The sequence below is a fragment of the Centrocercus urophasianus genome, unplaced genomic scaffold (assembly GCF_019232065.1).
Source record: "Centrocercus urophasianus isolate 14NV4802_14NV808 unplaced genomic scaffold, USGS_Curo_1.0 seq_14, whole genome shotgun sequence".
In the NCBI taxonomy this organism is placed as follows: Eukaryota; Metazoa; Chordata; class Aves; order Galliformes; family Phasianidae; genus Centrocercus; species Centrocercus urophasianus.
This window is the reverse complement of record NW_024884586.1, coordinates 8,896,666-8,915,864: the sequence shown is the minus strand read 5'-3', so window position 1 is coordinate 8,915,864 and position 19,199 is coordinate 8,896,666. Positions and strand designations below refer to the sequence as shown.

Sequence of the window (19,199 nt, the reverse complement as noted above, 5' to 3'; positions counted from 1 at the left end):
TCCTGTGTGCCTTTGTGACAGAAATCAGAAATTTCCCTTCCATGCTCTTCCTGGCAATATCTAGATCTAGACACAAGGGAAAAAAAAGTCAGTGTGTCATACTCGCCTGGGAAGAGCCAAGTAACAAAGCGTTTACTATTTTGTAAGGCCCTCAATGCATTGGCAATGGTTCTGTTTCTCACAACTGCTGCCCCAGTGGGAGCAGCTGGGCAATTGCCAGATTATGGGTCTTCCCTTGAGATGTAGAGGGAGAGTGAAAGCAGTGGCATGGTAGAACGTGCTCATTAGGCTCAGAAAAATGCAAACTGAAGTAATGTTAGCATCTTTTGTTACTTGGCTTCTCCGAACTGCCAATGAACTCAGGACAGCATTAGGGAATCAACAAAAAGATGTACTGTATCTCTGCACATCAGCCAAGAAGCCTAGTTTCTAGAAACACAGCCATCAGGAAACAGCCCTCCTTGACTCATAACAGAGTCATCTGGACTTCTGTGTCTGACAGTAACTCAAAGCAATGCCCAGGGAAGAGCACGAAAATGTAAGAGTGTTTCAAAGTAAGAAAACCGGAGAGCAGCAGGGCTCTTGCCTAGCTGAGTGTGTCCCAGATCCTAGAAAGCTGAGCTGCCTGTGGCAGGTCTTTAATCAGACAGTTTGAATTTGAGCATTAGGACTTGATTCAGCCTCTCCTGCAAAGCTGTAATTTCCTCACTTAAGAACGTGTGAATTGAGCCTGAAGAAATCTCCTGAACACTTGGGAGTTGTCAGACTTTTCCCTTTAGATGGACTGCAGGTTGCGTGGTGCACATCAGAGAGCCAGGAAGCATTTAACAAAGGCCTGGACAGAGAGATTAAACACGTGCCTCTGGTTTCTGGAGAGGATGTCTGGTATAGCTGGCTTAGGAAGGGACCAGTATTGTACTAATCGGAGTTATACTGCAGCTGACACTCCTCTTATTATTTATGTAAAGCTTTGAGGCCCCGTTGTACTCAGCAACACATAATAAATAAACATCTTGTAAAAGATGATCCCTGGATTATCCCTGGAGCCAAAAAAAAAAAAAAGGAAAAAAAAAAAAAAAAAAAGAAACTGACCTGATAATGAAAGTGGAGATAGGGCAGACAAAATGTCTTGCCTGGAATCCCACATACAGTGGGTTGCTGGCTGAGAGGAGGGAAATGGAGCCCTGGTCTCTCTGCTTGTCTGCTTGTGGTGCTGAGCCTTTGCTGAAACTACAGCTACCTGGGCTCATGCCTTGGGTGGGTTAAGGGCTGTGTGTGCAGTAATGGGTCCATTCAGAGGAAAATTTTGAATGTTTTCTAGGTTGGAGAAGTAAATTTACATGGAATGTACTGAGACCAACCTCTCTGATTAATGTTACTGTACTTCTGATGGCATCAGCAACCTCTCTGAGGAGGCAGGGTTAGAGGCTGAGTACTCTTACATGACCTGGTTTTCAATGACACTGTTTAACAGGAGTGATGAAAGTTGGTGGTACTAAGTTTTGTGTGACCACGTGGGCTTATTGGAGACAGTGTTGGTCTGTGCTTCTGCACCTTTGCTGCCTTAACTCCAGAGCTGGTCATAGACTGTGTTGAAAGCGCGTGTGACTGTAATAGAGATACAGCTTCTGTACTTATTCCTGCATTTCTGTGGAACAAAAAGATGGGGGCAAGATGTGATCTTGTACGCCTGTGCTTGTGATCTTAGTGTAGCATCACACTAGGTATTCTAATGAATGGTCAGACTGGGCCAGGTCAGTAGTCTGTCTAGCATGTTTTATCATTCATAGTAGCTTGGCATGCCTGTTGAATCAGTTAACACCAGCCCACTGTAGTAATGGGGAAAGAGGGATTCGTTGGTATCCTTATTACTTCAGCTTCTAACTTGCTCTTGCTTGATGATTGGATTTGTTTTTCTAGGAAGAATCTTTGCTGCTGTGAGTCAGTCTGGCTTATAAGGATTTAGCTTTCAGCTGTCTTTTGCCTTATAAGGTGATGTTGCTTCTGGTATTTGTCAAGTTTAAAAAAATATTTGTAATCTAAAAATTGTCAGGCAGCTTTCCTCAAGAAACGCTTGATATCCACTTCCTTCATTCTTTATGGGTTATTTTTCTTTTTTTCTTTAGAGGGAGAAGGAAGGGAGATTGGAGAGGGAAAACAAACAACAAAAACTCAAACCAAAATAAGGCAGCATCCAGGGAATGCATTAATGATGCTCCTCTGGGGACTGCTTGATTTATGTGGCAGTGAAATGTCAGACAGCAATGTTCCTGCACATACCAAAGATATAGCTTGCTTTCTGTTAAGCTGGATTTCTAGACCATCAGGAAGATAGTGGCATTCAGCACCTGCGGTAGTGAGATCTAGGATTCTCTGTTTTATTTAGTTTCACGAGTCACGCTAACAAACCAGTCACAGTTGGTCTACAGACCAAATGTCTTTGAAACATGGGGGAAAAAAATTGCTGTCTTTGTCAGGAGGGATGTCAGTGTGTTTATAGGAGCTGGGTTTTAACCTTAAGTAGGTTACAGAGGTGCTGCATTGTGCTTAGCTAAAAAATCTCTGCAGTTCCAAACTTAACATTTAATATACATCAAAATTGCTGTGGCACAAAACAGGAGTGTAATTCATCATGTGCTGTGATAAAGCTGCAATGGATGAGGAAAGACTTTTATTTTTAAGAAATCTGTCTATACTGCAGACCTCACTGCCTACTTTCAGAGGTCACACTGAACCACTGATGTTGCGTTTGAGCACTACTGAGTATTTGAGTATAAGCTATAACCCTGTGTGGTGTTGGTGTTCTTCTCTGTGCAGCATGATTTAGTGGAATTTTAGTATTCCCATTTGGAAGATGCCTTTTATTTGTGGTCATTTGCAGCATAAGCCACCCCCATTGATTAGGGCAAATGTTTTGCCAGAGTTTCAAACTTTGAAGAAATGTCCAATAAGTCAGTCAGTATTTGGTGACTTGAGGCTTCATTTTCTTGATAAACTTGATTGAGGCTGAAGAGTGTGTGAGGAAGTACACAGGGGGAGGGGAACAGCATTGTGAAGTAGGCAGCTGTAATCCTGGAATGAAAAGTGCTCCTGATGTGACTCCTTATCACTGCCTGCCTGTTTTACTCATAAATGTGTTGTTTTGTCTCTTGCAGAGGCATCCTTGAAGGGCTGGCCATTATTGGTGTGGAAGATCAAACGCTACTTCCAATTGCACCGTCTGTATCATCTGTAAAACCACCAGTCACAGTGAGTTTCTCCTACATACTATATTTTCCCCAGTGAAGATTTATGAACTGTAGTCTGTGAAAATAATCTTATTCTCTAAAACTTGTTCATTTACTTTACTGTCACAAAAAAGAAACTGATTTACCAATTCCAAGCCAAATGGGTATACAACACTTGTCCTCCTCAGACTGGATTTGCGGTACTTCTGTGGCTACCTGCACACCTTGTAGCATGGCTTGGGTATGCTGTTGACAGATGACCATATACTTTGATTATTCTGGTTATTCATCCGCTGACCAAGATGAGAATTGAATACAGTATTCTGTTCCTGCAAACAGTTTCTGAAGGAAAAACTTCTTTAAATGAAAGGAGAGAAATTGTTGCTTAGCCAATGGAAATTGAACTACTCTGCTAGTTCCAAGTGCCAGAAGCAAACACATCATAGTGTTGTTAGCTGGTAGTCATAGGCAGAGACAGGAGAAAGGAGAGGGCGTCTTAGTGCTGTGGTCTTTCTGAATTTGTTGTTAGGTGTACTCTTGAAATGAGAGGCTGTTTTTTTTTCTTTTTTTTCCAGGGTTGTAAGAGAGCTGGCTAATTCAATGCTATTTGGATACCAAATATTAAAAATAGTGGAGTAAAAATTTTTGACTTCTACCTAAACAAAACACTGTAAAGAAAATGCTTCTCTAGTCCTACCAGTGATCTCTGAATGTCCGCATAATTTCTCTGTGATGCTTTTGTCAATAATTCCCTTCTGTCAGTAACTCAGTAGAGCAGACTCAGGTGATTTCTTTTGATATTTTGTACTGCTTAAAATGACAGAACAATTGTTTGCAAAGCCATCTCTGGTTTTGTACCTTATATGGGGAATCTGTCTGCACACAGAGAAGGGCAGGAGTAAATCTAGGCCTGTGCAAATGTTTGTTCTAAGGAAAACATGAGGACTCAACGAAAAACAACAACAAAAAAAGGTAAGTGCTTGAGGGAGCATAGGACACTTGTGCGATTAAATACTACTACTAAATACTACTGAGTATTGAGGTGGCATATGTTGGGTGCTCAGAAAACTGGTTTTCTTGAGAAATAATGACAACAGCAGGAGGAAATAACATTTTAAAAGGAAAGGCCCCATGATCTTGAAAAGGATGTAGGAAAGAGAATTGAATACAATGTGTATTGCTAGCCTCTGTAAATACTGCTGGTGCATAAATTACATAAGATATAGAAACTGAAAAAAATGCATTGTGTAGTGAGCTTTTGTTGCTTTGAAAGGATGGAGCCAGTTTGTAGTGTATATAGTGAAGAATAATTATCAGAAATTGAATATTGAGTGAAAATAATTTTTTTAATCAAAAGTAGTTGGAAATTAAGCAGAGTCAAAGGAAATGCAGCTGCTCAACTGGAAGACTGCTTCTAGTGCTGCAAATGTCCTCTAAGATGCATATTTAATGTATTAAGAATATTGATCAAGGCCATGGTGCACCTTGATTAAAGCTATTTTTCCTGATCATTGTGATTAAAAAAAATCAGCTCTTCAAGTTCCTGTACTTATTCTGTGAGGAAGAGCAGTGGAGTTACTGCTGGTGTGATATGGAACTCTGATATTATATCAGGTGATTAGCTTGGCTCCTTTTTATTTCTGATTTAACACAATGCAGAAGTAAGTGCTTTAATTGCAAGAAATTGATAGGCTTTGGGAAGTTCAATTTCTGTATTCTCCTTTGAGAATACCTGCAAATGAACTTTGCCCTTGCTAAAAGAAGCATAATCTTGTCACTGAGGCTGCACATGATTGTTCCCTTTTTTTTACTTTTCATAATGAAAGATGAGGACTGTGTATGGATGGGAAGTGAAGGAAAGGTTGCATACCATGCTGGTGATGTTGAGGTGTCAATATGGCATCCTGACATCTACTGTCCTCGTCTGAGTGCCAGGTGTATCTCGCCTCCGCCTGTGAGAATATTCACTTCACCTGGGACACCAAAGGATGCAAACAGCTCGCAGGGTCATGTTAATGTGGCTGTATTGGGATACTTGTGTCCTCATGTCAGCTTAACTCAGCTGGTCTGGCTGTCATGCATTGGCTATACATTGGGTTTGTGGGAAAGACTTTCACCTTTGCTTTCCAAATGTCGCCACTCTTTTCTGAGACTGATTGTTTCATAGCTGCACAGCCTATCTCAAAATAGATGCTATCCCTGGTGTGTCGATGAGTAGGATCTTGATAGGATTGACAGCTATAAAGCATTCCCTCTGAACTCTGAGATGAAAGCCGGCCATTTCCTTTCTCCTTCCAGAGATGTTTGGTTTCTTGGTGAGTTTTTTTTCTTCTAATTTTAGTTTTTTTTAATGCAACTTATATCGGATGCCATAGCAGTATCTATGGCAGCATGCTGTGATGCTTCGTGCTACAGGAAACTGGGAATACAGAAATGAAAGGCAACTCTGCCAAGCGGCTTCAGTCTACATTGCTGGGACGGCAGAAAGGACTCTTATGGCATTACTTGAACCTCACTGGTGTGAAAAGGAATGGGGTGTAAAATCAAGTTAGAGCTTACATGTTGAGGTTGCAAGGATGCTCCCTGGGGCTTGATCTGCTTACTTGTTGATGATGTGATGTACGGAACAGAATAAAGAAATATGTTTGGCTCTGTGCTGCAGAGATACACACCAGCCATGCTTTGGCTCCCAGCCCAGGGTGAAGAGGATGGCTGATCACGTACTCTTCCAGTGTTGACATTTATTACTGTAGGGGAGAGATGTGTCTTGGGCCTAAGGCAGGGATAACAGTGTGAGTGCTTTTTAATGGGAAGGTGGATTTGAGCAGATAATGTAATTTCTGTTCCACAATAAAGGAAGCATCAGGAATTTATTCTTCATTTACTTTTTCTTAGTTTTTTATTCAATTCGGACTCCTGGCAGTGTCCTTGCATCCTAAAATATGCAGGCAGTTAAAAAATCTTTCATTATGTCTGTGATTTGTCCAGTCTCATAAGCTGTTCCTCTTCATTCCATAGCCAGCTACCTTAGAAAATGGAGGGAAGTGGGCTGTTCTGTAGAAATAACTCTGTATATTTGATCCTTATGAACGTGTCTGGAAGAACTGAACAAGAAAGCAGCGTAGGAACTTGGAGGGTAGATTAGTTGCATTCCTGTTTCAGCCTGTTTATTCATAGCTTTAACTTTAAAGCAAGAAGAACTATTTTTAGCTTTCCTTTTTTTCTCCTCCTTATTAACACAAACAAATGTCTTACTCAGAGGAGAAGGTGGAGTTGGGAGGAAGGAAGGGTGGAATTGCTTCATTAAATCAGTTTCGAGTTCATCAGCACACAATTTCATTTTTGCATTACAGTTCTGAGTACACATTACAGTTCTGAGTCACTTCACGTTTTCCAGAGAGGGAAGCTTTGTGTGCAGAAGGGGAGAGTGAGGGCCTCTGGGACAGCCAGGCAGTTATGGAATGCTTATGATTTCTGCTGAGTTTTCTTCCTCCATGCATGGTTTTTTTTTTTTTTTTTTTTTTTTTTTTCTGGTTACCTCTGATAAGGCTTAGTTTGCTGTGTCCAAGGTGTGGCTTGGTGGTAGTTCACTCTCTCATGTCTCCTAGTGTTGCAAGATACAGGGCATTTAGATGTTGCTAAAGCAATAATGGTAGATCTTCTCCATCAGATCCCAGTGCATATTTGGTGAGGAACAAGACTAAGTGTAGGAGGTGAGGGCCAGAACTAGTCATTTTAACAGGGACGTAATGGAGAGGGGATTTGAGCTCTCCTGTGTCTTAGTATGTGTATTTTGATAGTTTCGTTGTAAGTAGTTTCTGATTTAGAGGCACTAGCACTTTTCTTACCAGTATATGACTTTAGCATTAACTTTTAATGTGATTATTTTTCCTGTAGAACGTGAGGGGTTGCTGAATCTGAGGCCTGTAGATCTGATCTGTAAAAAGAAGTGCAAATCCTTTGAGACTGACTGACAACCTTGTAGCCAGTGCTGTCTGGTCAGTGCAGAGCACTGCTGTTTGATTACCTTGAATCTCCTGGGCTTTGATGCTTATTCTTCAGTAGTTGTTGAAGGCTTCTCGTCCCTCTATTAATGAGAGCTGAATGATTGTTGCTACAGAATCTGTGAAGTAAGAATGGAAAGCTGCTCATGTTATGTGAGTGTATAGGCTACTCAGCACTGCGTCCTAAATAATTTCTTCTTGGCATGTATCGATCCTGTTGTGTGTTCTGCCCTGAATCATAGAATGGCCTGGGTTGAAAAGGACCACAATGATCATCCAGTTTCGACACCCTGCTATGTGCAGAATCGCCAACGACCAGACCAGGCTGCCCAGAGCCACATCCAGCCTGGCCTTGAATGCCTCCAGGGATGGATGCCTCCAGCTCTGCTGGAGTACTGGTGAAGAACAGAGGTTGTGCCTATTAAAAAATGCAGCCTCCAAATCTTCTGTAGAAATAACGTAAATCCTTTCATGTCTATCCCCTCTCCCCCACATCAGAGGGTTCCTAGTTTTCCTCTTGCTGCTGTTACTGGATCCTATACATGAGCTCAGAGCTGGAAAAGACAACCTGACTTTCCAATCGTCAGTCCCAAGGAAGACTCCCTGCTGCTGAAGATGAACATGAGGCAGGAGTCCTTTCATCAGACTTTCAGATTCTCTTACCTGCTTTCTTCTTGTGTTCCACTTCTCCCACTGGGAGGCTGCTGCAGAGAACGACTGCTCCATACTTCGATTTTTTCTGATCTCTAGCACAGAACTGTTCATGGTTATCTTATCTCACGGCTGCACCAGGATCACCCTATGGGTTAAGCAGCTCTTTGTTTCTTGCTTCTTCTCCCCCAGTTTATTTGCACCAATCTTGTCTCTTGTCAAGCTGTGTTCTACCAATTTAAACAAGCCAAGCTCTCATGAGATAGGCCTCTTATTCTTAGCAGCGCTTCTGTACACATTATCATTTCAGTTAATCATGTCTGAATTATAGTGTGACAAGTACTGTTCACAATGAGTGTGTGGGAAAGGTCTGCTTTCAATACCGCTAGTTTCAGCATCTAAATGTCAACTGTGATTTAAGCTGGATCACAGTGTTTGAGAGGGATCTTCTGCTCTTGCTTTGAAGATATCCGTAATGGGACTCCTTCCACTTTAGGGCAGTTCTGTCAATGGTTACTTTGATGTTTAAGTAGGTACCTTAATTTGAATAGGCTACATCTTGCCAGCGCATCTTGAAATGCCTTTCTTTGTTAGTTTACTCGAGTCTTTTATTGTTCAGAAATCCAATTTTCTTGAAAGTGCCCTTTTACTTGTAGACTGTGTAAAGCAATCAGTAAATTAAATGGTTTTAAATATCAGAATCTGAGCATTTCAAGAACAGGTTCCTTTTAAGCTATCTTTCAGTATCCAAAAATGGCTCACTATTATCTTCCATCTCTGGATGACACTGGGCACTGCACCAGCAAGAATGTATGCAAAGAATGAAAATAAAGTCCATTATTTATGACCTCTCTGAGCTTCCTTGGCTTGTGTGAGGAAAGTGAAACTACTTGGAAATACTTCACCTCCCCCTGGATTTCTGACTTCTTTGAAGGTTGTCTTGATCTTTGTGAATAATCTTTGGCTTATGCGTTTGATTTCATGCCAGCAAACTAAATCTTTCTATAATGCGCATTCCTTCAGGGTTTGTATATCATGAAGATTTGAGGGATTTCTCCCACTGTTCCGTGTAGTGCCATTCCCCTTCATCTGGCGTGGAAGAACAGCAGGATATGGTTGTGAGCAAGGCACAATCTGCCATGTACAAAGTCAGGGTTTGTTACCTGGCTGCGCTGCGGGCTCTCTGCCTGTCTGAGAGTGAATTGCACAGTTGCTTCCTGTATCTGCCTTTAAACTAGGGGCAGTGACACTATTTCTGGACCAGCTGAGAGACTGTGCTTTCCCAAATGCTTGTGGTGACATGTTCTCTGACTGCTTATCTGTTGGAGTTATAGTGATGGTAGTCAAGTGACCAGTGCAGATCAGCTGTTTGCCCCTGAAACCTACCTGAGGCTGGTTGTGTGATCGTACCCAGAGAACGGTGGCAAATGGCTCAATGTCTGAGTGGAGATGTGTGACAAGTGGTGTCCCTCGAGGTCGGGACTGGGACCAGAGCTCTTTAACATCTTCATCAACGACATCAGTAGTGAGATCAAGCGCACCCTCAGCAAGTTGTAGATAACACCAAGCTGGGGGACAGAATGCCATTCAGAGACACCTAAACAGACTTGAGCAGCGGGTCCAGGGAGAACCTGCAACCCCTGATATTTAATACAAGCTGGGGATGTACAGATGGAGCACAGCCCTGCTGAAAAGAACCTGGTGGTACTTGTGGTTGGCAAGCTGAATGTGAGCCAGTAGTGTGCCCTTGCAGACCAGAAAGCCAACTGTATTCGACCGACCCTGGAGATGTTCAAGGTCAGGCTGGATGGGGTTCTGAGCACCTGATCTAGTGTAGGTTTCCTTGTTCGTTGCGGGCGAGTTGAGCTAGATGGCTTTTAAAGATTCCTTGCAACTCAAACAATTCTGTGATGCTATATATAGCTGAGTTTAAAGTTCTTACAGTTGAGAGTTTCCTAGGTTGCTAGTCATTAATTTGTCCTAAAATTAAGTAGATACCCTATGTCTTTTTATTATATTTTTTTAATGGATATAAGCTACCTTCAGGGTTTTAATGAAAATCCCAGCATGAGAAAATGAATTGCTTATTCCTCCTTATTCTTTCAGAGTTTTGGTCCACATCTAAATGACTTTGGCAAAATACTTCCAAGCATTTAACTTCCGTGATCATAATTTTATTTATAATAATTAAATTCTTAGACAATTACAAGCTTTTGCCTCTAGAAAATGCCTGTGTGCTTGTCCTGATAGATTGCTTTACTAGCCTACACATACAATTTGTCTGATATGTATGCTAAGAAAGCACCCCATCTCTAAATGTATTCATCTTCTCTTAAATGGCAGCCATCCCTGTGCTCTGGGCATCCTTTGTCACAAACTCAGCCATTAAAATAACTTGTCGTACATCCTATTGTCCTTGAATAATTTTTCACATGTACAATTATAGTCCCTTCCAGCTCCTTTCTTCATGCTTTTAGGGACAGAAAAAAATGCGCTGCTGCTTTTAAATGTATTTTTCTGCTATATCAAATGTAATGTTGAAGTTCGTTGTGCAGTTCTCTTCTAGTCTCTTGCTATAGTCCTTTAAAAGTGCAATTTCATAATTTATATGAATTCAGAGGGAGGAAGTTGATGTCTGTACCAGCTTATTTTTTTTTTAATACTCTGTGGAAGCTTGGAAAAATGCAGGGAAAGAAAGAGGCATTTGAAATTGAAGTTTAGATGGACCGTTTGTCACGTACTCCACGTGTTTCTGGAGTCTTGACTTGCATTGGTAGGAGTAATCTCTCAGTTTTAATAATTAACTGCTTCTGGGTTATGATGCAATGTCCCCATAGCTATTTGTCCTTGACAAAGATTGGTGGTCAGTGTCTGGATTAGTTTGAGTTCAGAGATCAGCATAACCCCCTCTATATTTAATTTTGAACATGTGCAAGGAAACAGCCTTCTGTTTACAATTTAGTCTGAATAAGACTGATTTGTTTGCACCACAGAAACATTTACGAGCTTTAAATAGCAAGCAGCTCACGATATGTAAGCAGTATACAATTCCAGAACACGAAGAAGGTCCCTAATTTCAGCCCAAAGAGGAATAAATGACTGCTGCATCAACAAATATTCCTGCCTCTGTAGAGATGTCATGCTAGCTGTGCCCAGCCCTTCAAGAGGAAGGGAACACAAAGCTTGTGCTATAGGCTGGTGAGAGCTCTGCTATCTTTATACGCAGTACTGTTGGTGTGTTACTCTATGTAAAGGAGATATTTAATGCTTCAAAGATGCTAGCATGCACGCAGGAAGCTTCTTGTCCTGAGTAGCATGAGGAGGAGGTGGTAACCAGTCCTGGTTGTGCTTCTTCCAGAAAACCCCTTGCAAGTGAGCAGAGGGGCTGTGGGCTGCGCAGATTGCTTTTGCTGCGCAGATTGCTTTTAGCCTGAGAAGAGAGTGGTAAAGGGGCATCCAAGGCCCTTCAGCTGGGGCCCTGGTCAGTGAGAGCTGTATGAGTTTTTCTGCTGGGGTGCAGATTTGGACACTTTCAGTCTACATTGTCAAGTTGTATTTTAGGACTCCCTTGCCTTGTTCACCTATTAAAAAAAAAAAAAAAAGTTATTTTAACAGAAGCTGTGTCTTATCTTCCCCTTTGCACCTGGAAGCATTTGAGCGAAGGATTAAGAGCTGAGGGACAGTCCTGCTGACATGAAAATAAGGGAAAATTTTGAAGAAGCAAAACTCTTGTCTTGAGAACTTTCCTCTGATGGCTCTTTTCATGCTTTTGAGCATTACTGAAGTGCTGCTTGTATTAATCTGCAGACTCAGGAATATAGCGTAGATCTCATTTGCATTTTGTGTGTATTTGAAAGGCTATCTCTGCAGATATAAAGACTACATCTTGATTCATTTTAATTGATGACATAGATCATAGATAAACTCAGGACCTTGCATTCTCTGGAGTAAAATTTCCAGTCAGCACAGAAAGTGGATTCATTTTTGCAAACCCATGTCTGTACTTGAATCTCAAGTTAGGTGCTGCAATCAGCTTGACACTCAGTGCAATGAATCCACTACTAGCTTTAAATACCTAGAGACTTGCTGTCCACATTTGACTGAGTTATATGGGCTCATCCTCCAGTCAGTAAAGAGAAATAGATGTTTTGGGATGCAGTTCATCTGACCCCTTTTTAGACAACTGCTTTAGAATGAGATGTGTTCTATCCTGGAAATGCTTATTTCTCTGTCAGCTCTAGTGATGGTCTAGGCAACTAGACAGAAGTTCATGTCAACATTGGCTCAAATGGATCCCTTATGAAATGCATATACTTCTAAATTTAACTTATTAGGTGTATTCAGTAAAGCACTGTCTCTAACCAGCAGTCGCATCCTTGTACCCAGGAAGCAGGTTGTGTGCTGTAATTTCTTCTGTTTTAATTCTCCATCTCTCTATTTAAGTGACTGAAAATTTTTCCATTGTGACAGGAGCATTGCCTTTAGAAAGCTCATTTATCTACACAAATACTTTCTGTGGTATTTTTCCACTAGCGTTGGCCTTTTGCTTATCTATCTTAGAGCTGGATTAACTTCAGAAAGAAAAAAGTGCCTCGTATAGAACTCCAAGGCACATTTATTTCTTTGACCAGTAAATCAGTATCATAGCTCCCTGGGGACTGGGAAAGAGGTATATTATGCTGGAGTTGTACTTCTGAGTCTACTTTCCTAAACGCTGAATTTCCAAGGAAAGGTATAAATCTCCTTTTGTGATGGAGAAGAATCTACATGAAACACTTTTCAGTAGCCTTATTCTCTTTGTACTCATGCTTTGTCTCCCCGTTCTGCCTTCCTCAGGTGCTATAGTATATTATTGTCCTTTGAGGTAAGCATAACTTCTTTGTCACTGTATGGAACATATTTGTATTCAGGGGGATTTTTTTCCTGTGTCAAAGCCAGTATTTCGTTGCTTCGTAACACTAACCTTCTTGGAACCCTTCAGCTAATATTTCTCTTGTCCTCTCTCTTTTATTGACTGTGGTACATTGAGTTTTGCTTCCCTCCCTAGTAGTTTTTTCAATTTTATTCATGACTAATGCATCCATTTTAGGAAGCAACAAAACCCATTTACTAAGAAAAGCAAGGCTGGTTGTAGAGGCTTGATGGAAGCGGCAATAGGAGGCACATACTCTTGAGTCACGTTTGTTTTATAGATGAGGTTTAGTGTGCAGCACAGAGGCGCACATTCTGGCTCTGCAGGATCCTTCTGTCTGTGTTCAGGTGGTTTCTTCTGCAGTTTGAGAGGCTGTGCTGAGGTTAGCTGGAGATGGTTTCCTTGAACAGAAAAAGCAATGAACTGTGGTCCATCCAGTTCTCCCCCCTGGTGCTAGTTCAGCGGCAATCCTAGATGCTTTGTTGCTTCTGTGCCTCTTCTTTTCCCCACAGCATTCCTGTATGCTTGCTTTGCAAGCTCTGTCAAGAAGAAACTTCATGCTTTCAGTGCCAGTTTTGTTTTCCTCTCTTTCTGCTCAGTTTTGGAGATATTTTCAGGAGATGCTGGAGTTCCAATAGCTGAATATAGTTTTCCTGATACCTTTGTTTTTACTTTTTCCTTCCCCTGGTCACCTTGGGCGTGTAATCTTGGCACAGTCTTGTCGTATGTTTGTTTTAGAAGACTGGAAATGTACATGGCATGTAAGGAAGGAAGAAGGACTCACCTGCATTGCAAGTATCAACCACTGTGTTTAAATAATGTTTTCTTTAGAGCAGTCCCTATTTTGATGATCTTCTCTTTAATTTATAGATAATCCAAGCCTTTGTTCTGCATCTCCCCATTGGCATTCTCCCAGCCTCACACAGACGCAGTCCAACCAAAACTGGAAACATCTGCCCTTCATGACTATTTGAGCACTCAGAGTTTTGATACCCTGCTTTGAAAGTGCTGGAAACATAAATGACAAATCTGTCCACAGAGCAAACGAAGAAAAACATTCAACACTGGAATTTTTCAGGATGAAGTATTGGTAGAGAGCAGTAGGAGAGAGTTGGTGGTGGCAAAATTTAGCAAGTTTAATATTTTTGGAGATGTTTTAATTGGATAGGTTGGGAGAGAGAGAACACGATGCTGGGAACAGGTCGAGGAGTCCTGGGAAGAGGGAGGGAAAGTAATTGTAAGCATGACCAGCAAAATAATATACTTCATGAGCAAATTCTATTTAAATGTAAATTACCCAAAGTGATTTTTTTTTAGTGGAATTTTCAGTAACGTGGTGTGGAAAGACAGAAGTATTTTTCCTATGTTTAAATATGTGATTCAGGCAGCTGTAGAGAGCCGCCATCCCCCTTCTCTCTCCTCCTCTCACTTAACTTCTTTCCTTTGAACTCCTTAGAGCCATTCCCTGCAGCGATGCTTCCAGGTAGTGACAGCTAGGATGTTCATTTGAGTCACCAGAGCGCTGTCAGGGCCAATTAGCATCCTAATGACTGGCATGTACCTTCTTGATAACATTCAGTCTGTGCTTTATACCAGGGGACCTAGCCTCTCAAGAACCCATCTTGTCTCATCTGGTCCATACCAGTTGTATAAACTTGTTTTTTTTCCTTTTTAAAAAAAAAAAAAAAAAAGAGGAAAAAGAAAATTTCCATTTTATCTTGTCTTTTGAGTCCCAGGGACTTTGACACAGAACAAATACACTGTCCTTCCCTTTAGCTGGAAATGACAAATTTTGGCTATGGGAGAGTTGAATCAAGCCGCTCTTTTTACAGCTGCTGGAGAATTGAGGATGAAGCCTCAGTTCAGGTTAAGCAAGGCAGTATTTGTTCTTTAGAGCTGTGTTGAATAAGATCGAAGAAAGATGTGGCCACATAGTCTTTAAACTTTAAATGCCTGGTCTGTACTGATACTGGCTAGGCTGGTACTTTCCTGAAATTACTGCTACCTGTTGTTTGGCTGTCTGCCTCTAAATCTGCTTCATAGTGGACCAGCACCTGCAGTCGAAGCAGTGCTTTGGTCATTCAGACAAAACAGGGCTGAATGATGTGCTGAGACCTTTTCTGCAGCATAGACTGAGGCACACAGGTGAGAAGATTCTGGGGAGGTTTCAGAGCTGCAAGGTTGGAGTGGACAAGATATAAGCCTGTCACTAAGGCAACCTTAACAAGCATGGAGTTTCTTTGTACTATGCTTTGCTGGGTGGGAGGGGAAGCACCGCTTTGGCAATAGCAGAGTTAAATGCTGACATACCAAATCACTCATTTTCTATGCTGTTTTTTCATTTAGTGACAACCCATTTTTTCCAGAGTAACTCATAACTTCTAGTCTTCAAAGTCAGTTTCTTGTTGTTATTGTTGTCTAACCCTGCCCCATGTCTGCAGCTCTCCAAGGGTTTTAATGAAGTGCTGTGATGCCATGGCCAGCTGGCTGGCACACTGTTACTGCTGGCACCGCCACACTAGGTCAGCTGGAGGGAGAGGTCAACAGTTTAATGGTCCTTAGGAGAAGCCAAATAGCCTGTGATGCTGTCAGGAGAAAAAAAAAAAATAAATGCACAGAGCAGTGTGTGTGCAGTGGCTGGACTGTGCAGCAGGCAGAATTTGTTTGCATTTCACTAGTAGTGTAACTTTTTTAACATTACAGATTTGAAAGTGGTAAGATATTAAGCACAGAAAGTTCTGTTCTCTATTAGAGATAGCAAATCCCAAATGTGAGCTCTGGAGACTGCACGAGCAATAATTGTTCTCGTTAGAAAGGTCATTAGAATTTCTGGAGAAACACACAAATATCTCTTCCACTTATTTTAATTATTGTCTTAGATGTGATCTGCAACATCAGAAGAACTTGATACTAAAAAGGATAAAGGACGGGTGGAACGCTGATGTGCATGCAAATACTTGAAGGAACATCTTTGTCTCTTTTGGATGTGTCACTTGGAGAACTAAACCTATGTCCTGAAGCTCACTTTGTGAAGTGCTATTTACAATGCCATGGGAGCTGTTACACCTTAGTTTGTATGTAATGAGACTTTTTTTCCTATAGTAGTCCGCTTGCATACCTAATTCTGACTTACAGCTGTTCTGTATCACTCAACAAAATAAGGAAGGTAGCTAATTCTGTGTCTGGCTTAACAAGTACACAGGGCCCTGCAGCTTTCCAGCGTATGCACCAGAAGTATAAGCTGTCAAGCTAGGCTTCAGGAGCTCTGCTGCAGGTATTGGCTACTCTGCATGTGTCATTTAGGAGCCAGGGATTGGTTCATTTGTCAGTGCCACAGAGCCATAGTGGAATCTGAACCAGTCCTCCTGTGTTGGTGGTTTCCCAGCCTTCAGAGCAATCTGGCCTGTGTGATATTGAAGCTGGAGTCTGAGTGTGGGGGTAGAGGCTTGAGGCTGATCTCCGGGTACTCTGGGAAACATAAATGTAGTTCATGTGGCTGGATGTTATCTATTGTAGCTGAGTCTGCAAAAATCACTTAGATCTGTAACTACCGCTGATCTCAAGAGGATTGATTGCCTACATGGCTTTGTATATCAAAACTTTCTACTTCAGTTCTCCTTTTGCAAAATCAATGAAGTTCTACTTCTTCTTTTCACCTCCCAGACTGCCTGTGTAAAGATGCCTAGAATTTATTTTGAGTATTTGTTTTTAAAACAATGGGGACACGCACTCAATTGGCTCTGTTTCATCGCAGGGTAATTATTGCTCCGTGTCAGAAGATGGGACTGCTATTCAAAGGTTTCTGAACAAACACATAGCAAAAATCAAAGTCTGTAGCTCAAAGTAAAATGAGGTCAAATCAATACTCTGTGGTTTTCCGTAGCGTATGGTAGGTCTTACAGATTAATGTAAATGCAAAAGCCCATCTAGAGAAAGCTAACCTCAGGATTTCATGATTGCATTGGACACTTCAAATGGCTGTGTAAAGATTTGTATTTGTGGAACACATTTGTTCTCAGTGCAGCTCAGATCTTAGTACAGTGGTGATTTCAAATTTGAAAATGAACTCTCTGTCCTGGTGTCAGAACGCATTATAATCTTAATGGTAACTTATAAGAGAAAACAAATATTTTGACTTGTACCTTTTTCATCGTTATATAACTTGTAAAGAAAAGGGAGAACAGATTATTCTTGAAAGGGTCAAGTCTGGCTAAAGAACCAATATAACAACGTCTCTTTTCTAGTGCTTCCGCAGATCAGATTTGGGCAATTCTGGGAAATTTGTTCAAGCTTGTTTCTAAATCCAAGTTTTTTCATGTCCACCTCAATTAAGCATTCTGGAAGAAATCTGTTTCAATGATTTGGTTTCCTTACCCTTTCCAGCTAAGTTGTAGTAGCTTGAAATATCTATTCCCCAAATGTTTGTGGAGGAGACTGGGAGTTGGTTTTGCCAGCTGTAAAAACGATCGCTGCTAAGGAGGCAAATGGAGCCTAGAGTTGAACTTATTTTTTTCTGAATACTTGAAAGATGGTATTACCTTGCCATTCATAAACCTTATTTTAATCAGATTCTCAGACTAACTTTTATCTTGGTTGTGGTTCTTATTCTTAGCTTTTTACCTAGTGACTAATATAATCTTGTTCCAGCATCGTTGTTGTAAATTAAACGCATGAGCCATGTGATCCAGTATGTTAGATGACTTCTGTTTTGAAGCAAAATGTCCATTCTAGCATTTATACTTTTTGTGGTACGGAGTAGGATGATTCCAGTCAACCTGCTTGCTCCCAAACCCCATCTGCATTGCTCTTTTCAGTCATTCTTCCTGTGGTAGATTTTGGTATTTGGAATATTTGAGAGGTTTCTGTGAATTTGTATGGAGTTTGTGATTATAGGAATAAATGTCATGCCATCAATCACTTTGATAACGAGTAAGCAATTAATAACTTATGCTTAGCTCTTTCAGTAAGGCATTTGAGAAGGTTGGATCTTTTGAGCAGGCAAGGTTTGTGTGAGTTCCAGTGGCCCACATCGTTCCTGATGTGGCATCAGTGCAAGGTTTGTAGGCAAAGCCTCTTGGTGAAGTAAAACACATTTTGTATGACTTCAGCTTCATGCATGATGTAAGCAGAGCTGTGGTAATGAACATCTTAGCTTTAAGGTAAGTAGTTACATAAATCTGCTGTTGTAGAAAGATGAGAGGGTATGTGAAAAGCTCCTGTCAGATGCTGTGACTCAACTAATATGCTATAACCAGCTGATTTGCTGTTGTTTGGTGATGCATCTGAGACCATAACACACATGGTTTTTCATATCCGTATTGTGTTGCAAGCTCTGGTGCTACTCTGGAAGCTCGTGGTTCTGTAGTGGTTTTGCATGAAATATGAAATGGAGCACTGCATTCAGTGTTTATTCATGGAATAAGGAACGAGCACCAATGACTAAAACTTGTTTTGTATTAACGTTATGTTCTGTTCTGAGTATTTTAGTTGGCTGCTGATTTATCATGAATCAACGTAACAAGCCTATGGCCTGTAACGGGAAGACTTCTGAGCTTGGTGCTGGGAGTGGTGTGCAGACTGGAGGTCTCTGTGCCATAGTTCTGGAACAGACTTGGTAGCAGTGTAACCTGTTGTCTGCTGGCCTCTGAATGAATACTTGCTGAGATAATGCAGTCATTATAGTTGCTAATAGATAGCAGGAAAGTTGTTTTTCCTTTTCTTACTGTCGTTTTGCTTCTTGAGCTGTACTGGACTGGTTAGTTCTTAAGCCCCACTATGCAGCCCAAGGTTTGTTTTTGGAAACAACTAGGGAGGAAGTAGCAACCAGATCATGAGCTTTGAGATCTAGACCCTAAACTAGATGAAGGTAGGTTGGTTTCTTTTCTGCATCCAGGAGGAACAGCAAGAATATGCGTGCTGTCACTGTTTGCCTGAAAGACAGCTGTTCTATTTTGGTCAGTTGTGGTTGGCTGGCTGCAAGCTCAGGCATAACTTAAAATGCAGTCCTCCTAGGTTTTCTAAAGTTAAGACTCCAAGGCTTGGTTCTGCAACAGTGATCTGCAAAATTTTTAGCTGTGCAGTTGATTGTAGTTTGTGTGGCCCCTGAGACAGTTCATTGTCTGTCAGAGCTGCTTGCTTCTTCCCTGTTTCAAGAATGTGGTTGCAAATACTGTATTTCTTGCTTATTGCTTTGAACATCCTTTCTTCCACCTTGGGCTTCCTTTTTCACCACCCAAGTGCAAAGCACTTACCGTAATTCTCAGAACTTTTATATCCTTTCACAGCCCTGCAGTGCTTAGACATCACTCCTGTCACTTGCTCTGTCAATCTTGAGTGCTAATTTGTCATGCTTTTTCACAAAGCCTCCTTCATGTTTTCTCCCATGCCACCTCTGTACCCAAGAGG

At 41.3% G+C, this 19,199-nt stretch overlaps 1 protein-coding gene across 4 annotated transcripts in view; it reads left to right on the top strand.

The window, feature by feature from the left end:
• Positions 1–19,199, top strand: part of TSPAN4 (tetraspanin 4) — a 393,641-nt gene that overhangs the window by 58,040 nt on the left and 316,402 nt on the right. For 3 of the 4 annotated variants that reach the window (XM_042814264.1, XM_042814266.1, XM_042814267.1), the window contains exon 2: positions 3,156–3,249. The gene's annotated coding sequence lies outside the window, so the exon portion shown is untranslated. Of the gene's footprint in view, positions 1–3,155; positions 3,250–19,199 lie in introns of those variants that run through there. The other variant, XM_042814269.1, reaches the window with a different exon arrangement.